This window comes from Scleropages formosus, chromosome 18 (genome assembly GCF_900964775.1).
Source record: "Scleropages formosus chromosome 18, fSclFor1.1, whole genome shotgun sequence".
NCBI lineage: Eukaryota > Metazoa > Chordata > Actinopteri > Osteoglossiformes > Osteoglossidae > Scleropages > Scleropages formosus.
The window spans coordinates 13,915,578-13,936,646 of record NC_041823.1 but is presented as its reverse complement, the minus strand read 5'-3'; positions in this window follow the sequence as shown (position 1 = coordinate 13,936,646).

The following is a 21,069-nucleotide window of genomic DNA, read 5'->3' as shown; positions in this document are numbered from 1 at the left end:
CCGCACAGCGTTATTAACTCACCCCCGCACGTCTGCGCCTCTGTGTGCGGCCACTTCCGGTGAAAAGTGCGGAAGAAGGTTTCTAAAAATATATATGGGGCGGCTAGATAACAGAAACACCTAAATTGCAGTAAAACTGTATTGAGGACCTGATCATAAGGAGTAGGCTCACTCTCTGAACAGCCTTAGTCCCTCTTGGAATGGTGTTATACAAGTCCTGAACTGTGTGTGTAGTGGGATATCGCGCCATTCTCTGAGGGATGAAGAAAGCAGAAATGCAATTCATTGATTTTGCACTCCATAAAGGTGTAATGATGTTTAGATGTGGCGATTGAAGATGCCATGAGCGGAATTTGACTTTATTCTGGTGTTCGGCAGCGCGCACAGGGTGTTTTATCATTCTAGAATATAGGAAGAGCATCAGGAAAGAGCGTTTGCGCAACACGGTGCGGCTGCTTCTGTAAAATTATCTCATATTGCTTGGCCATTATGTGACACGCATGGAAATCTTTGGCTCAAACGAATCCCACATGATGGACTTCTCTGCCACGACGGATCCACCAGTAAGTTTAACGATTGGCAGGACACAGGTGTAAACGGCATGCTGGAAATGGGGTGAAAAATAACTCAACATATCATATTATTTTATTCCATTGCTCAGGGGTCCAGGGTTTGTGCTCCTTACATCAGGTTACGCTTCTTTGTTTGTTGGCCTTGAATACAAGGGGTTTCCAAATGGGAGCCTTGTTGTAAACTTTGGGTTTCGAAGCTCGCAATGTACAGTTTTTCTTGACATTAGGTCACACAGGTGCTGATGAAATTCGGCAGTAATTTTTGAGACTGTACTTTTGTGGCATTTAGCAACTGTGTTATCCTGTGAGCTGTGCTTCTGCCTGTCGGCGAGCTTCAACTTGCAACCGCAGTTCCTCTTTGCTGATGCAATTCATCCATCTTTGGCAAATGCTGTGTAATTTTTTTAAGACTGTTCCCCTTGATGAATATTAATTTATCAGGTTCTGTATCCGATACACCTGTAATTTGGGCACAAACTATTTTGCCTCTTTGAAAATTAGTTAAAATTACCTTATGCTGTTTTGAATGACTTTCACTTGTCAAAGTATTAATTGCCAGACCTCTTGTATAGTTGACATTCTCCTAATTTCCAGTCAACCTAATGATTCAACTTTGCAGCTGTGTTTCTACGTTCTAATTGTGATTTTGTTTCTTCGGATTTAAATTTATTTTCCGTGTTGTATTTTTCTGTTATTTTCTCCACTATATACTCCAGTATAATATTTATTAATAAATTAATGTATTAACTATTAGAATCAGAAAAATCATGATGTTTATCATTTATTTGTCATTTTCTAACTTTTGTTTGATCGCATTGTTTATGAGATGGCATGGTGGCACAACAGATAGTGTGAATGCTTCACAGCTTCTGGCTTTTTGGGGTTAGACATGGGTTTGAATCTCACACAGTCTGTGTGGTGTTTGCATGTTCTCCCTGTGTTTGCATATATTTTCCTCCTACAGTCCAAAGACGTGTGTTTCAGGTGAATTAGTGACTCTAAATTAGCCTTAGGTGTGTTTGTGAGATTGCCCTGCAATGGACTAGTGTCCTTTCCCAGGTGTACCCTGCTTTGTGCCCTGTGCTTCTGAGACTGTGAGTCTGGACCACAGTGATCCAGCAATGGACTTGTGTTTCTTGATGATGGATTGCTGTATTTGTTTACTGTCAGAGTGAAAATAAAATAATACAAAGTAATGGTCGTATCAGTAAATATGTAGATGTGTGCTTATCATCGTATCATTACGGTTATCATGAAAGGGCTAATACTGCAACGTAAAGAAATGGTCATGTTGGCTGTAATGGAAGCAGTGATCAGAACCACCCTGAACAACAGAGCACTGCTAAGGATAGCAGTATGAAGTAATCATCACAGTTGCTCATTCCAGACTTATTCAGGTTTCATAACAAGGAGTTAATGTTGACATGACCAGTCAAAATCTGTTTTACAAGCAACCACGCTGCTGTCGCTGTATTACACCGAAAGGTAGTAATTACTTGTTAGGTACTAGGTGACCCCCGTTACACCTATGCTGTGTACTATACACTAATACAATGATTAGAAATTTGCACAGACATAAATATTACTCTAATTACTAGAAAGCATACATTTGCATCGAAAAGTTTCATATGAAAATTAAGTGAACTCTTGTAAACCTGAACTGATTTAATCATCTTTTTGGGCAAGTTATCCGGCATCTTTCTGAACAGCAGCGTCATGGTAGCTTTCGGCGACAACATCTTTCTCTCTCGTTCTGTGTCACCATTCACTTCCTTCCCTCATGCAAATACGTGCTGACCTCAGAAGTATTGCAGCGAGAGGAAAACCATTACCCGCAGTCATACTGACTGCCATCCACAGAGGCCCCATTACTCGGTTCCTCATCCATGGTGCCACTACTTCTCCCTTGCTGCGGCGGTGTCTGCCTGTAGTGGATGATACAGGAATGGAGAAACTCTTCCGCAAATTAGACTGCCTGTGTCACCCTGATGGGTACCAGCTTCTGGAACTGCCGGTCAATTCATGTTTCTGAGTGACAGTAGTGACTAAAACCAAATATTTCGTTGAAGTGTTGAAGACAGATGATTTAATGTGGAACAACCTGGCTCCTCATTTAAGAATGCAAATTGGATTGGAAGTACGTTCATAACTCATTTTGTTCGAAACGCCAAAGTTACTTTACCAGTGAAGTCATGATCAATAAAAACTCAGCATATAGACATCCTACAAGTTATTTGCAATTTAGGCTCTGTAAAAATCTCAAGGAGCTATAATAAATGAAAAATGAATTGTAAGAGATTTTAATATTTTTATTTACTTCTAAGCTACATTAAAATTAAACTTAATATGACACAAAATAAAAAAAAATGCTCTTCCCACAAATTTCTATTTAATTCCATTTATTGACTGATTCATCCCATAAACATGCAACTTTTGCCATCTTCTTCTTCATTACCAACACTCAGGAGCACAAGATATCACCTGTAAACACTACGCTGTACATTTTGAATATGTGTGTCTACTGGGAAGGCAGATACAAGTCCCGCTCACTCTGCTGGGGAGAGATATTTTATAAAATGATTCAATGAAGAAAATACACACACACACATTTTCAGAACCGCTTATCCCATACGGGGTCGCGGGGAACCAGAGCCTACCCGGTAACACAGGGTGTAAGGCCAGAGAGGGAGGGGACACACCCAGGACAGGACGCCAGTCTGTCGCAAGGCACCCCAAGCAGGACTCGAACCCCAGACCCACTGGAGAGCAGGACTGTGGTCCAACCCACTGCGCCACCGCACCCCCTGAAGAAAATACTGTTAAGTAAATAAAATAAAAAATGTTTCTAACTTTGAGAAGTTGTAACTTGACTGTTTGTAACATGAGGAGCCAGTGAACTGGAATAAACTGGTCAGTACTCCTGCTTAAACCGTAGTGGCAAATGGGCAGGAGCAAGATGGACCATATTTCCTTTTCCACAGGAATGATCTTCAGCTCCTCATGGTGGATGTCCAGACAATCACAGGTCAGCTCAGAGTTGGTCCAAAACTTTCACCAGGATGAATAACATGAAAATGGATGGATGGATGGATAGATGGATGGATGGTCTGTGCTCTCTGATTGGGTCAACTGAATATTAGCTTTTTCTGCTGTTGAATCTTGGCTGAGGAAGTACCAACTCAAGCCATCATCATCATGGCTTGGACTGAGTATTTACTATTTTGGACAAGAGTGCAAAGATACAACAAACAATAATTTCAAAAACAAGGAAAAGTACTCTGCAAAATAAAAGCAGAAGTTCAGATGCTAATGGGTTTTGAATTGATTTATTTCATTTATGGTGGTCTATGAAATATTAATGAAAACCTGAAAATAAGAAAAGCGATTTATCGATTTTCCAGAATTTCTGTGTGATCTTCCCAAATACCACACAGTGCCGATATCAAAAGGCACTTTCCTTTTTCAAGGAGAAAATGCATTTTCCCATGGCTCTTCCCTAGAAGAAAAATCACCTTGACATAGGTTTCTCCTGCAAGTAGGAGATATTCACATCGACAAAAATTTGCAACAAACTTTAACGAAAAAGGGACTTTCGAGCAGGCAAAACTCATTTATACGCATCCTTATAAATGAAGAGGTTCGCAAGACGAACACGGAGATACTTCCATTCTATAAAAGTGTTTTGCATCTTACCACCTGAGAATTCACATTTCCCATATTTGCAGCTCAGAGCTGTGCTCCAACATGATAACATCAGCTCCTCTCCACATCTCTCAGTCGACCAAAGTACCTCCCGCCCACCCCGCGCCTCATCCTTGTGAAGTGGCTTCTGTGAATCACACTGTAACACTTGGCAAGGGTGTAAGATGTGGATGCTGTGGTGAGCCCTAATGACAAAAAACACGCAACAGGGTTTAATCGAGAAGGAAACGGTCTATTGAAACTCTTCTTTCCGCGCCGGTGCAGCAAAAACAGAAGGGAAAGGGAAATTTAACAAAGGGCTCAGCGAGGTGTGAATATGCAGCAAGAGAACGAAAGAGAGGTGGGAGGTGAACCCCAGGCAGGAACGCCTTCATTCTGTGGGCAGAAGTTCAGCAAGCAGCCTCCAGCACTGCTATGCAGAAGGGGGAAAACGGAGCCTCTGAGACATGCGCAAAGACACAAGCGGCAGAGGAAGTGGGTTATGGTTAGAATACAAAGAAAACGGAGCGCAGGTTTACAGACAGGTGACCCGAGTCAAGGTGAATTCCACAATGTAGGGGTGTGGGAGAAGAACAATGTGATGGTAAATCCCCACTTTTTGCACTTTCTAAACAACGTTTCAGCCGAGAGGCAACAGCAGAAGGTTATGGGATTACAGTACGTACGCCTCTTCTCCGTGTTAGAGGTAATAAGGCTCCTGAGCGAAAATTGGGGTTAGGGCTGCTATTAGTCACGCTTCACATTGCTGACTTTAAAACACAGTCGCTGCAGTACAGCTTGGCCTGAGACAATTCATATTAGTTTCACCGCTGACCTTCCATATTTGGGAAGGAGGTTCCGCAGCGTGACCGAGAAACCAGCTGCCCAAACCTCACTTGCATCGACACCACATTCGGCTGCAAAAGTGTTAATTTTAGCATGAGGTTTTAATCCGGTGCGGAAAGCATTACCGTGCGTATTCTGTGGTGCGGTGCCTGGTGCGCCGGTGCCGCTTTCAGCCAACCGGTTGAGTTCACAGAACTGAAACAAGGAGAACCACGCACTCCTGGACCGCAACACGATGGCGTAACAGGTCGAATGAACACCTATGACTAACAAAACCATCTGGTTTGTCCCTAAAGGTTTACCTTTCTGTAGCCCACTAAAGGTCATATAAATTCCTCTCTCTCATGCGTCAGCGATGCTCCTTCCAGTCCAGATTTAGAGGCCTGATAATGGCAATTCACAGCAATTCTTAAACTGTTCTATTGTATTACGTTGGGTCCATTTGAACGAAGTTAATGGGAAGAATGCCATAATCCGATAGTTGTAATTGTGAAATTGTATAACTACCAGCGGTTTTGAATGTGAAAGGAAATGTGTCAACGATTTGTTTAAACACTTAAATGCCCATTTGAGGTGAAATCCTGAGCAAATAACAGAGGTCATTCCTTCCGAAGGAAATACCTGCATAACTCAGTGTGGCCTAGCGGTGCTGGAATATCCTTTTTCCCAGAAGACTTCCTTTTTCTCTTCTATACTTTACTTTTGTGCAGTATCTTCTGAGCTGATTCTTTATCACTGAAGGTCTTTCCACTTTTTCAGTTCGCTCCATCTTAAAGATGGTGTGAATTCAATTTGAAATGGATTTCATTAAATAATTTGTATTTATTAAATAATGTGCATTTGTGTATGTGTGTAACTTCCTTTTGTGTTTTAATGTCTTTCACGTCTGCATTCAGTCATGGGATTCTGTATTTTCGAAAGACAATGTCAGATTTTATAGATTAAATATGGAATCGGCTGTATTAAAACAGGGCCTTTGAGACTGAGAACACGTGAGTGATATCACAGACTACTGTAGCTTTACTTATTGATGAAGATGGTAGTATCATTCACACAAACACCATCTGAAACCGCTTGTCCCATACGGTGCCGCAGGGAGCCGGAGCCTAACCTGGCAACACAAGGCATAAGGCCGGAGGGGGAGGGGACACACCCAGGACGGGACGCCAATCCGTCGCAAGGCACCCCAAGCGGGACTCGAACCCCAGACCCACCGGAGAGCAGGACCCGGTCCAACCCGCTGTGTCACCGTACCCCCCTTGTAGCATTCATCAAAATCATTTTCATGTGCTCAATTCCACTATCTGTCCAAGTAAGCTTGCAGCGGTTCAGAACCAGTGAAGGCGGAAAGTGAAGGTAGTTTACAGCCTTTTCCCAACAAAGGGAACACATTAATGCTACTTTAATTAATATGTCTCTGTTTAGCACTATAGTTTTAATAAGATTATAGCTTGAGGTAGCTCTCAGCTCCCCGAAGGTCTGCCGGTCATGTGGCTTTGGCAGTGGTGATCTATGCATTTCTTTACATAAAACTACTTTCGGAACAAAGTGGGTCAAGTTCACTTCCCATGCAAGGGAAGTGAAATTCAAAATGTGCGTAGAGGGAAAGTAGAGCGATGAGTGTGATACAGTTGTGTCTCCATGCCGATCTCTGAAAATGAGGCTGTAGGTTTCAGCCGGGCCCCGCTGACATTTGACGGTTTCGGCCCTCGAAGGCGACACTCTGCCATTTGGGATGAAGTGGGGTACACTGGGGAAAGAACCGAAGTTGACGGAGTGAAAAGAAAGAGTGACACATGGAGAGCTGATGAGGGAAATTCACACATGGTTTTTTCTGAAGCTCGCGATTGTGGCTTCCTCTTTTCGAGCGGTTGTTGCTTTGTTTGTACGCATGCAACTGTTTTTCAACAAACAAAATACTTCGTCGCGGGGTTTAAGTCGCTGCGCGCTTTCAGTTTACATGGCTGAAAACTGTGTGTGTTAATGAGGAACATGAAGCCTGAATTAGGAGCAGAAGTCATCATGAGTTTGTGTGTTGTAAAAGTACCCTAAATGAAGCTTGTCTCCTTTCTAACGAATGGTAGCTCCATCCAGTGGCCAGCTGTTACACGAAGGTGAAGCGAGGCGCTCTGCAGTGTATGAAACACGCTACATCTGGGCGTGATCTCCACCACAAGCTGTGCACATGGATTACGACGGACTAAAACAGAAAGAATATTCAGGCTGTGGGAGAAACTATTATAGCTTAGTTTGGTGGAAAAAATGAATACTTCTTGAACAAATAATAATTCGCTTTATTGTAGGTATATTTTTGCTTAGCAGACAAATCTTCCAAGAGTACCTGGTGTATTTGCTTGTTGATTCATAAAGGTGGATGGAGCTTGACATCTGAGATGTTGAATTCCAGGGTTGAAAAGCAATGCTCATCTTCTCTGTTTGTTACAGTGAAAGGCAGCTGTGATTGCTCCCACAGTTCTTCACCTCGTGTCCAATTCCCTCCTGACATTTTGTTCCAAAGGTGGTTGTCCAAATATGCTTTGCACGTGATTTCTTATGTAAAGTTATAATCCATTTCCATACTAACACAAGTTCACTCAAAGCATGTACAACCATAAATGACATTATTATTCTAAGCTTTATTAAGAAGGTTTCCTTTAGCAAATTCAGTTGTCCTTGATATCACTTTTCAACGGAATTTATCAGTATTCATGAAGTGCTAATGGTATGCTGTTATTTGCCTGTAGTGTATGTGTGTGTGTGTGTGTGTGTGTGCGTGTGCGTGCGTGTGTGGGTGTGTGTGTGTGTGTGGGTGTATTCTGCCATGGGTGTTGAGTGGAGCGGAAGTTTTAAGACAGTTTTAACGACTGATCCAATTTTACAATTTTCAGTTATGAAGAAACGGTAACATAAGACTAATTTTTCAAAACTTAGTTATTAGCAGTTTAAGGCATATATGTACGCAGTAGATATAATTTAAATGGAAATGCAGCGGCATAGTTTAACAGGTGTAGTGAAGAATTTTCAAATTGTTTAAAAAAGGAAGAAAACAGATTCTACAGCATTTTGTAGGGTACACACACACACACATTTTCAGAACCGCTTGTCCCATACGGGGTCACGGGGAACCGGAGCCTACCCGGCAACACAGGGCGTAAGGCCGGAGGGGGAGGGGACACACCCAGGACAGGACGCCAGTCCGTCGCAAGGCACCCCAAGCAGGACTCGAACCCCAGACCCACTGAAGAGCAGGACTGCGGTCCAACCCACTGCGCCACCGCATTTGTAGGGTATATTATCACAATTATAATGACTTTGTGGCTCTCAAGTCACTCACAACATTTCAGCAGTAAAAAGAAACACATGCTCAACGAATTTCCAGAATTTTCATGCTGTCACACAGATACCTGTGTGTCATCCAATGGGACTAATTATCAACATGAGTCATAAGCACAGCTCTATGGCTGGAGGCATTTGATGCAAAGACAGACCACCAGTCCAAAGGAGGAACGGCACAATTCCTTGAATTCTGGAGAAGTGAATATCCATATAACAAGGCTGATTGCACTGTAATAGCAAACAAATATATTGGAACACGTTCTCACACTTCAGCGATGAATCTTTTTTCAGAAAAAGATTTTATTTACAGTTAACAGCAATTAAATAAACGGCCTTTTACAGTTAACACGTAACAACTACATTGGTTCAGAGTATATACAACCATGTAGTAATTATAAATCTAACAGAAAAAAATAGCTTGCCAACAAATAATTAAGTTCAAAAAAGTTCAGTTACCATTACATTCTTTTTGCCTCTAGTCCAAGAACTACATCTAGTAAAACATGGTACTTCTGTCACTATAAGGTAGATAAAGTCAGCAGGAAGAAGCCCCAGTATGTTTTGTCTGAGTTCCATTTGTAACAGTCAGCTGGGTGGATCTCGAGCCTCACGCTGTCTCCTCTCTCACAGCTAATTGCCTTGGAAACAGAAACAGTATCCTCGCCCTTGCCCTCCTGCACCACTTCGCTCAGTTTTATTTGTGACTTCTGCCCTGGGATAGCATTTCGGAACAATGTCACAGTTCTCTTCTTCTCTGTTTTGCACGAAACGAATGTGGCATGGGCATAAAAGAAGTAGAGACCCTCCGCGCCGATAAAGACCGAGTTGTTGCGGAAGTCAAGTATGCCAGATGAGTCGGTCCAATGGATCTCCAGGTCTCGTGTCCAACTCTTACTTCTGGCATCTGCAAGAGAGCAAGAGACACGGAAAGGACTCACAGGTTTAACAGCGCTGTACACTGAGAAAGAGGCCCAAGACCGTAACAGCCGTATTGCTTCAGTAGCACGAGCCAGTAATTTGAAAATGTGAAAAAATGCCATACACCCATTTGGCCAAGTGTTGGTTGATGGTGGATGGATGGATGGATGGATGGATGAATGGATGGATGGAACTTCCACATTATGTTTTATATTTCAAGCTTTTTCTTTATCAAACTCAAAACTGCAGCTGAGCCACCAAAGAGAAATAAACTTTCAGCAGCCTAGATATTTCGCAAACGGTAGTCAGTGAAAAGTGTTCTGTGTCTGCATCTGCCTGTTCATATTTGTAAAAGAAACCATGAAGAGTAACTCACAGTTAAAGTAGTTAACACAAGAACATAAGTTCAGAAAGTTGTCAGTTCAAAAGGCACTGTTGTTGTTCCCTTGAGTAAGAGCCTTCAACATATTGACTTCAGTTGTACACTACAATTTAATAAAATCATCACAGCTTAATTTTCTCCAGTGACCGTTTAAATTATTGCCATTATGTTTTTTCTTTAGTGTTTGTGTACATTAAAACTTTTGCTCCTCATTTTCCACTGCCTTGGATTTATGGGTGGGTTGGATGGGTGGTTACGCTGTGAGTCACACAGCGCTTTCATGTAAAAGTTTGTGAGATGGAAGGATGAGGAAGGAGGAGGAGAGGAAGGTGTGAAAAAACCCATTGTGCAGTTGTTGTTCAAACCCTCTGCTTTTTGTTTCTTGTTTATGGTATAGATCCACGATGCTTCATTTATTCCATTTAGTAAACTGTGAGCTTGTTTTTATTTTTCTTGACGATAACGTCTTGGACAGTTCAGCGTGACCCTGGCAATCATCAGTTCACCAGCCCATATGCTAATTAATCCAGTGAAGTCTGACTTGTTTAAGGGGGAACAACTATGACACCATCAAAAAAAACAATTTGTTTTCCATGCAGCACACCCAAAAACGTATACTTTGACATAGGATTAACAGAGGCTAACAGCCAACATTATTAATGTCTTCACAAATAACCAATATCCTCATGCCTTTCCTACTTATTAACATGAAGGTTTTGAAATGAAATCAAAAGCAGCTCATGAGATAGTTTAAAATAGTTAAATAATTCCTAATTTGGTTGGATAAATATTACCATTATCCAGGTGGACGATGAGAACCCAATCCTATCAATTTTCACCCACAGTTGTAACTAATGGGCATATTGCTTGTGTCTGATGGTGTTTAACCCTATGTTTCTCTGCTACCAAATTTAATTTCAAGCTTTGATTTGGACCCTGCAAGCATCCTGCATGCTGTGGAAACTTGATGTGTGTCTAGTCATGGTGTGACTCAGTTTTTCTCAGTTTTATCCATTAGCATTTAGCGCTACATTCGCTATCAGCTCTTCATCAGTCAGGTAACTACTGTCGTTCACGTGGGCCGCAAAGGTCACAACTTTATACAGTCAATATAAATGTAAGTGGCCTTGACCTTTGCAAGAGACCTCTGTACAAATTCATCACTAACCTCACACCGCAACTGTGGTTAAGAATTGTCAGGAGTTAATAAAAAATTTTCTCCAGATAAACAACTAAATAACGTACAGAACAAACACTAGTCAATGCTTGTGCCCCAGTAGATGTGTACAAAGAGTCAGAATAGAAAAGAAACCGATTTATGAATTCTTGTAAGTGATATAGCGTGTGGGAGCTTTCTACTTTCTTATGGTACTTCCTCCTCCTCCTGTAGTACAAAATACAGCGTAAATCATAAGAGTAGTACGAGAAATTCCCCTCATGTCCCTTTTAAGGGAGTGGATTTCACTTACCCATAGTTAGTTGAATGTGTGAGAAACGGTGATCTAAAAGAGAAAAAACAGGTTGTTCTTCAAAAGTCACATTTGAGTCTTTACTTACTTTATCTAACAGTGGTGCAGGTATAGATGTCATGGCCCTGTTACATAACAAAGAAGAACCATCTGCTCCACACCTTTTGAAGGCATTACTTTAGATAGCACAATTTTCAATATAATGGAATGGCCCCTTTTACCAGTCACAGGCTTTAAGACCTATGGACAAGCACACACCATGTTCCCTTATGCACATGAGCAGATGTCCTGCCTGTTGTAACATGTTTATGTGTTATTTTACAGGAGTGAAAATCTGATTCCTCTTTTTGTTCTAGAGAAATTTTTCAGTTTTCACCATATTGAGAAGTATAGAGGGTCCTCAAGTTATTAATTTTCAAAGTACAAACAATTCCAGTTTATTTAAAATTGTATTTTATTTATCTATTTCCAGACATTTTTTTTTTTTTGTTGTGGAGCAAACACAACCTGCATTTCTGTTCACAGCTGTTAGTTTGCGGTACAAGGCACCAAAACATTGTAGGGATGTGGGACTGGATTAATTCAACTACCTTCCAACAGTGTTTACACCTCATGTCTGGTACTCCTGAGAGTCTGAAACGATGACAAATGCTACTACCCATGTTTGTGGGATGAATCAGTCGAAAATAAGTATTAAAATCAAGGTATATCTCTAACTTTAGTTTACACTTTGTTACACTTTTATGATTGCATGGATATTGAAGCAAACTATGAACATGGCCTGATGCTGAAAAACATTGTACATACTTATTTGATGAATCAAGTGGCATTGCATAGAAGGTCACTGAGATAATGTAATTTTCATTTTTTATATTTTTAAAGTAGACCATTTTAATGTTGTTTCGAGATAATTAAAGACAATAAATCCTATGCTGGAGTCCTAATTCTTCCATGGTGTACCTTGTTTTGCACACTGGTTCTAGGATAGGCTGTGGACCACTGCAACCCTGAAGTGGGTGAGCAGTTGATGATGAAATAAACAAAATCTTTATTTTTAAGTCATTACAGCTTTGCTTGAGGTTTTTAAACAACCTGACCTGTGAATAAGCTGAAGGATGGCTGAATGATTACGTTTTTATAGACTCTAACATAGCGCGTGCATTATGAACAAGCTTGTAGTCATAACTGTGTTCACAACTTGAGGACCCAGTGTATTTTTTTTAAATCCCTCCAAAGACCTATTGAAAAATTGCTTCAACTTACATGCGAAAATGCTGCTATATCAAATTGCATCAACGGACAGAGTTTCAAAGTATTTACATCTACATGCATTTATCAGCTGATAGAGTGTGCATTTAAAGAGAGAATGTAAATATACAATAAATACTTGCCATTGCCTGTGTGGTTGAGCATCGATATCACTGCATCTGCTGTAAAAGTAAAAAAGTATTAATCGATTAAGTCTGTATAAATGTCTTTCATTTCACCATTGTTTACTTCCTTTTTATGTTTCACTCAGGGTGTTATTATAATGTGGACTGTTAGCAAATTACCAGTTTGCAGGGTGAAGCCCCTTTCATTTACAAGAGTTTCTTTGTATAAATGTGATCCAGTGACACAGCACTGTCACACCACAGTGTGGGATCCACGCGGTAAAGAAATTGTCAGATCAACATGAATATGACACAGGCTTCAGCTTTATGACACTGCCATGAAGTTACTATCCCTGAACTTACCCCTCTGTGTGTCGCTCTTTGGTACATCCTTTGGGAGAGCAGAGCATGAATGAGGCCACATTGGCAAAGACATTATCGTAAAGACCAGCTGACAGCAGTAACACACATTAATGGGGAATATCTAGTAAATGGCTCAAACTCATCGGTGAATTACTTAAGTCACAGTCAAAACATGCTGTATTCTCATTCCTGTTATAATGTATGGATGAGTGACCCAGTGTAAGTAGTGTATCTAGCAGTGTAAGTCACCACGGTGAATAAGGTGTGTGGGCTAATAAACACTATGTAGTATTCATTGTAAGCTGCTTTGAGAAAAGCATCTGCTAAGTGAATAAATGTGAATGAATGTAAATGTAAAATGTATAATAAGCAGATCACAGCTACTGCAGAAACTGTGTGTTTCTGTATATGTATATGGTAACATTACACTAAGTAGTCCAGTATTTTGGCACATTCAAGGAATGTGACATGCTACATGGTGGGTACTCATTAATTTCGGACACATGACATAAGAATAACTTAGTAATAAAGTAACAAAGCTTGGGGGAAAACCATACTTCACAAGCACACAATTATAAATGCACACGTATAATTATATGTATATGTATGTCAACACGTGCATCGACTCGCCAAATAACACCGTGAAACAATCATGTGCGTTTTCAAACGATCAACATAATTATCGTAATGGCAATACATCGTGCCGCTTTGTCCGTTGCTGCTGCGCATGCGCGAGGCGGCTGGAACGCGCCGTCTTTACCGGCTGCCACGTGCTGCCAGAGGGGACAAAGAGCGTCGCGGCCATGACGACCACGGCCACCGTCAGCAGGCCGCACCACACCAGCAGCAGGTGGAAGCGGGGCTGGTGCTGTTGCTGACACATGGTCTGCGGGGAAGAAAAGCACAGAGAGCCGCGTGGCTGAGAGCGGTGCGGGCGCGCGAGGCACCAAGGCAGCCTCGGTGGATTGACCCGCATCGCAGCGCACCATACCGCGGCGGCCCCTTTGATGTTCCCGCTTCACGAAGTTACGGCGCGCGGTGCGGGCCTCGCGACCCGCTGCGCGCGTGCTCGCAGTCAGCGAAGCCGCACTCGCACGCTCCGTGCACATCGTAATACAAGTACAGCTGTATAGCTTTGGAGTAATATGTGGGCATTAGCTAGTAATATAAATCTCAAAAAATAAAGTTACTGTAGTTTCTACTTCTCTGCAAATACACATTTTGTAACAAATGCATTCATTTACAAAACATATCTTAATAATATCCTACTTTTGAGCTTGTTCTGCATCTAAGAAACCTAAAGCATCTTTAAAAGAGGTAAATGCAAATTAATTCGACCTCACGGCTAAAACAGCTCTTGGTGCATTGGATATTGAGTTGTATCGCCACTGTAGTTCGTGAATGTAGGTAAAACGTCCGAAGTAGAGCAAAGCTGTGGAACAAGTGCAGGTTGCAGATCCTGTCACTATGAAGACAAGCTGCAGTGTGCACACATTCACATGCTGGCTGGTGTCCTCAATACAAGATGTTTGTCTGATGTACGCGGGAGAGCAAAGAGAATTTCAGCTTGACATTAAAGGATGCCGTAGCGAAGATGTGACTTACCTTAGTGTACCTTGTAGTGTCAGAGTGCCTCTGTTTGTTACAGGGTCATCAGTAGACATGCTACAAACAGCAGGGTTTCCCCTTTTCATGTGGGCTGAGTAATGAGTGATGTTTTTTTCCCTCCTTATGTGAGGTCGGAAAAAGGAACGGGGGAGTCAGTTAAGAGCACTAAAAATTATCAAAAGATCCACTGTTCACTCCAACTAGTGGACTTATGGAGGAACTGGGTCTTCACAATCATTTTCACTGACTACCTGAAGATAGTCAGTGCTAATGATTGTGAAGCAACATGTTGTGTGTTTTTTTTTCTTTGTTTGTTCATACACAGCTGCAAAACTGACCATAAATAGCAAAAGTCTCCATGAAAATGAACCACACACGCAAACAATCATTTACAGTTAAGCATCGGAAACATTTTACAGTAGAAGGCAGAACTTATTTCCATTCAGTCGCAAGATAAAATATTTTTTCTGCTCATATACAGTCATAAACAAAACAGGTTTCAGAGCACAAAAATGCTACAGTAGTACTTTTATCTCTGAAACACTGTTTAAGGTTCAATAAAACCATCTAGATATAACACGTAACCAGTTCATATCAGTTGCTATTTATTTTCTCAACAATGTAAAATTAAAATTATACAAATGTACATTAATACAGCATATAAAGCAAAGTTGTAGATATCTGTATGAGTAAAGTGAAAGTTAAGTATTGAGATGTATGGGTGGGTGGTATATGTGTTTTCCCTGTTTGTTTTTAAAGGTCAGCAAACAAGATACTGATTACACTCATGGAAATTTTCAGTGCAACATATCAAGATGATCTGATTTTTGTGGCATTGCTGTACAAATAAATAAAGTATTATTGTGTTTCTCTAATTTATTAGTGCTTAATGCTGACAGTAAGATTAAAATAAGATGAGTACATATACTTCTCAGTTTACTTGAAAAATCTGATCAGAACAGTATATAATAGAACCATTGTATAATTAGATAAGCTATTCTTTTTAGTGTAAACAAAGAAAGTTTAATTCACATGCTGTGGTCCATCAAGGTTATAGTGATGTTTCATATTTTGGGGCATCCCCCAGAGCTGTTCATCTTCTCCTGGTCCGCTAAAGGTCACTGCATAATAAGCATGCAGAAAACATGCATACCTTTTTCAGTGCTACCCACAGACATTTTCACAGGTGTACCCAGGGATGACAGCTACAGCAAAAAAAAAAAGCCTCAAAAAACATCCCCTCAAGCAAGGATTTGTCCCCTTGTGCTTTTCACATGCTCTGAGTGTCAGTTACACTCTTCCCCACTTTGTCTTTTTTTTGGCACATCTTTTTGCCTTGCCTCTAAAACACCGCTTTTCCTTCATTTTCTAATTCCACTCTCGGGGTCAAATGTGCAGAAACATATCAGATAGAGATCATTTATCCAGAGATACTTAAAATACCCATTGCCAATATTGAGGTGTCACTATCTTTCATATCAACCGGGATTATAAACAAAAAAGCGAATTTTCCCTTGGGTTCATGGGATCCAAGAGATAGATAGCGTAACACCTGTAGCCTCTGCTTTGTCTGTCTGGTTTTGCGACCTCTGCCATCTAACCTCTCAAACTGATACACAATGCTACTGCATGAACCATTTCTGAGCTAGAAAAGCCTTCCCATGTATTGCCCCTCCTTGTTGCTCTCCATTGGCTTTCTGTAGCTGCCTCCATCAAGTTCAAGACTGTGGTTATAGCATACAAGACCATCGGTGGATCTGTTCAACAATCCTTAGAGAACCCGATCACTCGCTATGCCCCAACCACACTGCTACACTCCTCTACCACTGGCTGCTTGCTGGTCCCATACATAAGAGGTCAAAAATTAAAAGGTTGTAGTTTCTCAGTTTTGGCTCTAATGTGGTGGAATGAGGGGCGCGGTGGCGCAGTGGGTCTGGGGTTCGAGTCCCGCTTGGGGTGCCTTGTGACGGACTGGCGTCCCATCCTGGGTGTGTCCCCTCCCCCTCCAGCCTTACTCCCTGAGTTGCCGGGTTAGACTCCGGTTCCCCGCGACCCCATATGGGACAAGTGGTTCCAAAAATGTGTGTGTGTGTGTGTGTGTGTGTGTGTGTGTGTGTGTGTGTGTGTGTGTGTGTGTGGTGCAATGAGCTCCTGACCTCCTTTTTTTACTTTTATAATCATGAGATACATCTCTTTTATACCCACTCCTCACCTGATCTCTTCTGTGCCCCATTAACTTTCACAACATTATCTTTCAAAAAAATACTGCTCATCAGTTCTATATGCAGCTCTTCATGTAACGTGTTCTTGTCATCGCCCGGACACACGGACTGGAGACAGGTGAGTGTTGGACCCAAGTGCGGGTTTTATTTCGTGAATGGGTTCGTGGGACAAGGCAAAACTCGTGGGTCAGGGACAGGCGAAGGTCTTTGGGGCGCGAACGTTACAGTGCGGGCAAGGCAAACTCGACAGTCGGTGAAAACAGGCTAGGGTCAAGAACCACGAGCTAGGAAACCAGGCAGGGTGCGAAGATCACGAGGAGACCGCCGAAACTGCTAGGCCACTAGGGCGATTGCTAGAATCCACATCGTGGCTTGGATACGGAGCTCCTTTTATCCCTGGTGTCATCAATCGGCTGCAGGTGTTACCGTTTCGCTTGTTCCCGGGGGCGTGACAGTTCTGTTAAACACTGTAAACACTCTGGTATTGAACAGCAGCTTATATGTAATAAATACTGATAGAAGACACTGCAATATGCAGGAACAGACAGGGATATACATAAATAGTGCAATGCTGGATGCTGGTACTACATCAACAATCCAGGGATTCATTATATAGCCTAATTGCTGTTTCTTGGAATGATATCAAGTAGCCTTTGAAAGATTCAGAGATATTGTGAAAACAGAGACAGCAGTATAATTAAAAGACACCATAGCACAGATAACTGTGAAACCTTTAATATTGTCCTATCTGCTGGTTATGATTTCTTTGGACCAATCTGGTTAACATCATCTTCTCATCGTAATGGGGTTGGTTCCATATCCTTCTTGCACTAATTGTCCTCATGGCGCACCAAGTACTTTCATGCACACCACATGGGAAAGTTGAATATATTTACATTTACATTTATTTATTTAGCAGACGCTTTTCTCCAAAGCGACTTCCAAGGAACTCTATGTAGTGTTGTCACCCCATATATAACACTGCAAGTGACACTGGGCAAAGGTGTCTGTTAAATAGAGGATAATGAAGGAAATAATACATTTCCATGGTCTTCAGAACATTCTAGAAAAAAATTTTTAGAAATATGTTTCAGATTTTATGTTTTACTCATTTAGCAGACACTTTTCTCCAAAGTGACCACATCTCAGAGAATATAAAAAGTGCATTTATACATTTCTTATAGTGTTTTATATATTTCACTGATATGGCATATTTCCAAAGACTGATGTTAACGGCAGTTTAGTTGCCTCCAGTACTTGGGTTTTAACACTCTTTCCTTCAACAGTGTACCACATATTTGCAAACCTTCCCACACAAAGGGCACTTCAGTGGCACGCATCCCCAAGAACAACAAGTCTTTGGGATGCAGAGGAGAGCCAGAGCCCTGGAAGAAACCTTTTAACAAAGGCAAAACATTACAGAATTCACACAGACAATCCACAGCGAGGGAGCTGTGTACTGCCCACTGTCATTCCCGCTGGACTGCACTGAACACACTCAGTAACAATACCTGTTTGTCCAAATGCGGAGTCGCAGTGGTAACACAATATTACAAACATTATAATAGCCCGGTGTTCAACTTTTGTTCATTTCATGGTGACAAAACCTTGTATTTGAAATCAGACTAGAGTCTTACTTATGACGCCCTTCAGTATCTCTACACTCATGTCAGATACCACATTTTTAATTAGTGGTTTAAAAGAAAGTTTACACTGCAAAATACCATCACATTTATAAGAAGAGCTTCTTGTGTATTTTCAAAGTTAATTGGTGGTCTTCACCTGTCAGGGATATTATAGCAGAATAAAAGGAACACTAAAAGTGCCACCACAGTCTGGTGGGAGGGAGTCTCTAGATATGGTGTAAATCAAGTTACGGACTAATTAGAGTGGTGCTGAAGCCCATTCAAAAGTGGCACTATCTGCTGTATTACAGAAGAATAGGAAAGTATGAGCAAAAAAGTAAATTGTTTATAAATTATGACATTTTTTGGAAAGGGCTTGGTGGCGCAGCGGGCTTGACTGAGTTCTGTGCTCTTGCAGGTCTGGGGTTCCAGCTCTGCTTGGAATGCTTTGCAATGGACTGGCGTCCCGTCCGAGGTGCGTCCCTCCAGCCTTGTGCCCTGCGTTGCCGGGTTAGGCTCCAGTTCACCGCAACCCTGCTTGGGACAAGTGATTTTGGATAGTGTGTGTGTGTTTTGAGAGAGGTGTTTAATTTAGTCATTGTTTTGCAGCATTCAGATGTAAAGATAGTTTAAGAGTAATATAAGTGTGATGACTCATTGGTTGATTACTGTAAAAAAGGCTTTAATTTTCTCATAGAAGAGATTAAATAACCTTGTGTCCAGGGCTGGATAATGATATAAAAAGATTTATGTAACACTACAAAATTAGTTTTAGCTTATTAAAGTGTCTCATTCAAGACAGATGGAAACTTTATCAGAATCAAAGAACCACCTAAGGCAGGCCATTTAAAAACGCGTCACAGCCAATCTCTGTACCATTCCCCCAAACCAGAAATTAAAAGAAAATTTCAGTATGTGATATTTAAAATTCACACGGCATTGCATCAGAAAGGCTGCCATAAATATGCCCCATGTGAATGCTCATGTAGTTTACTAATGTCACGTGAAAGCTGCAGTAAAATATTCATCATGTCAGAGTGTTTTCTTGGCAGCAGGGCTGTTGTTACTACAGGTACTACAAGTTTTTCAGCTGAATTAGAAGTATCTGACTGCCAGTGTCAGTTTTGACAGCTTTGATAACATTGTTTTGATAACGTTTTGTCATATCCTACCAATCAGCAGGATAGTGAAACAAATTACAAAAAAGCAAATTTTTTTTATTTATTTATAAGGGCAGGACAGATGTTAGTGTTAATATTATACATGTTCTTCATTTAGGTTGCAGTTATATTTTTAAACACTTTTTAATTCTGTACTTAGGCGACTTTTGCTTTGCTGAAGTTTTGTTATAGCAGGCTGAACAAATTTACACCTATTATGAAGGACTGTCAATGCAGTTAAAATTCTGAGAATCGAAAACTCCAGTAGATCTTTGTCACACCTGTGTGGTATGCTCTCTTTGTTCTCTCTGTTTGACTCATCATTTCTTTCTTCATCTTCCCCAAAAAACAATTAACTTATGACTAACCTACTTGTTAGCCTTCTATGTCTCTTATTTTACTTTTTTCTTTCAATTATGATGGGGATAATGATGATGTCCGATGTTGTTCACTTATTTAAGAAGTTATTTTATGATGATCTTGATGACAGTGGTGATAATAACCAAGACAGAGATCAAATTTCAATTGCATTTTTTGTTGATGATGGTGGCAAACCAGCACTGTCTTCATTACATTAGCACTATCATCATTTACATTTGGCTTGCTTACACACACACACACCATCTGAAATCACTTTTTGTGGGGTCACAGAGCCTAACCCGGCAAAAGGCTGGAACAGGAGGGGACACACCCAGGATGGGATACCAGTCCATCTCAAGGCACCCCAAGCAGGACTTGAACCCCAGACCCACCAGAGTGCAGGACCCAGTCAAACCCACTGCACCACTGAGCCCCCTTGACGTACACCATGAATTACTATTTGTGACATGGGTTATTAATTGTTACACAGTATTTTCTTATTTTTACAGTTATTTTGATTGTTTCATAGTTTTTTTTTATATTCCATTGCAATTTGTGTGAGTTTTGGGGGCTGCTGGTTTGTGCAACAAAATTACCCATAAGAATTCATGGCAAGTGACTCTGTGATCAAGGAAAACTCACCTTAAAGAAAAATTTTCAGGAATATATTACCCGGGAGAGAAGTATTTATTTGTTCCGCATAAAGTCAAAGCCTTGAGATTTCCTTGATTTGAAGATAATAAGTTTTATAATTTTTATATGTAATGCATTGTAATTCATGCAAAGTACTCCAAAAGTATATTTAAATAATATTCCAAATGTGAGAGTAGCTTGACCCTAATGTTTGGTGCTGTAAAATCGAGTTTGTACATTTGACATTTCTGCCACAAACTATTAACGTTACTATGTCTACTTCTGTAGCATTTATCCTTCCACTTTACTGCTTGTCAACAGTCTTAAAAATTTATTGCAAACAAAAATTTCTAAATGAATGCATGTGAATACAAGGCTGTAGAATCTCCCTGTTGCACAGCATGCTACAGTGCATTATGCATAGCACTTAGAAAGAAAGAAAGAAAGAAAGAAAGAAAGAAAGAAGGTATAAATAATTGAACAGTCAGAAAATTAAATACTTTTTTTTACAGGAAAAAAAG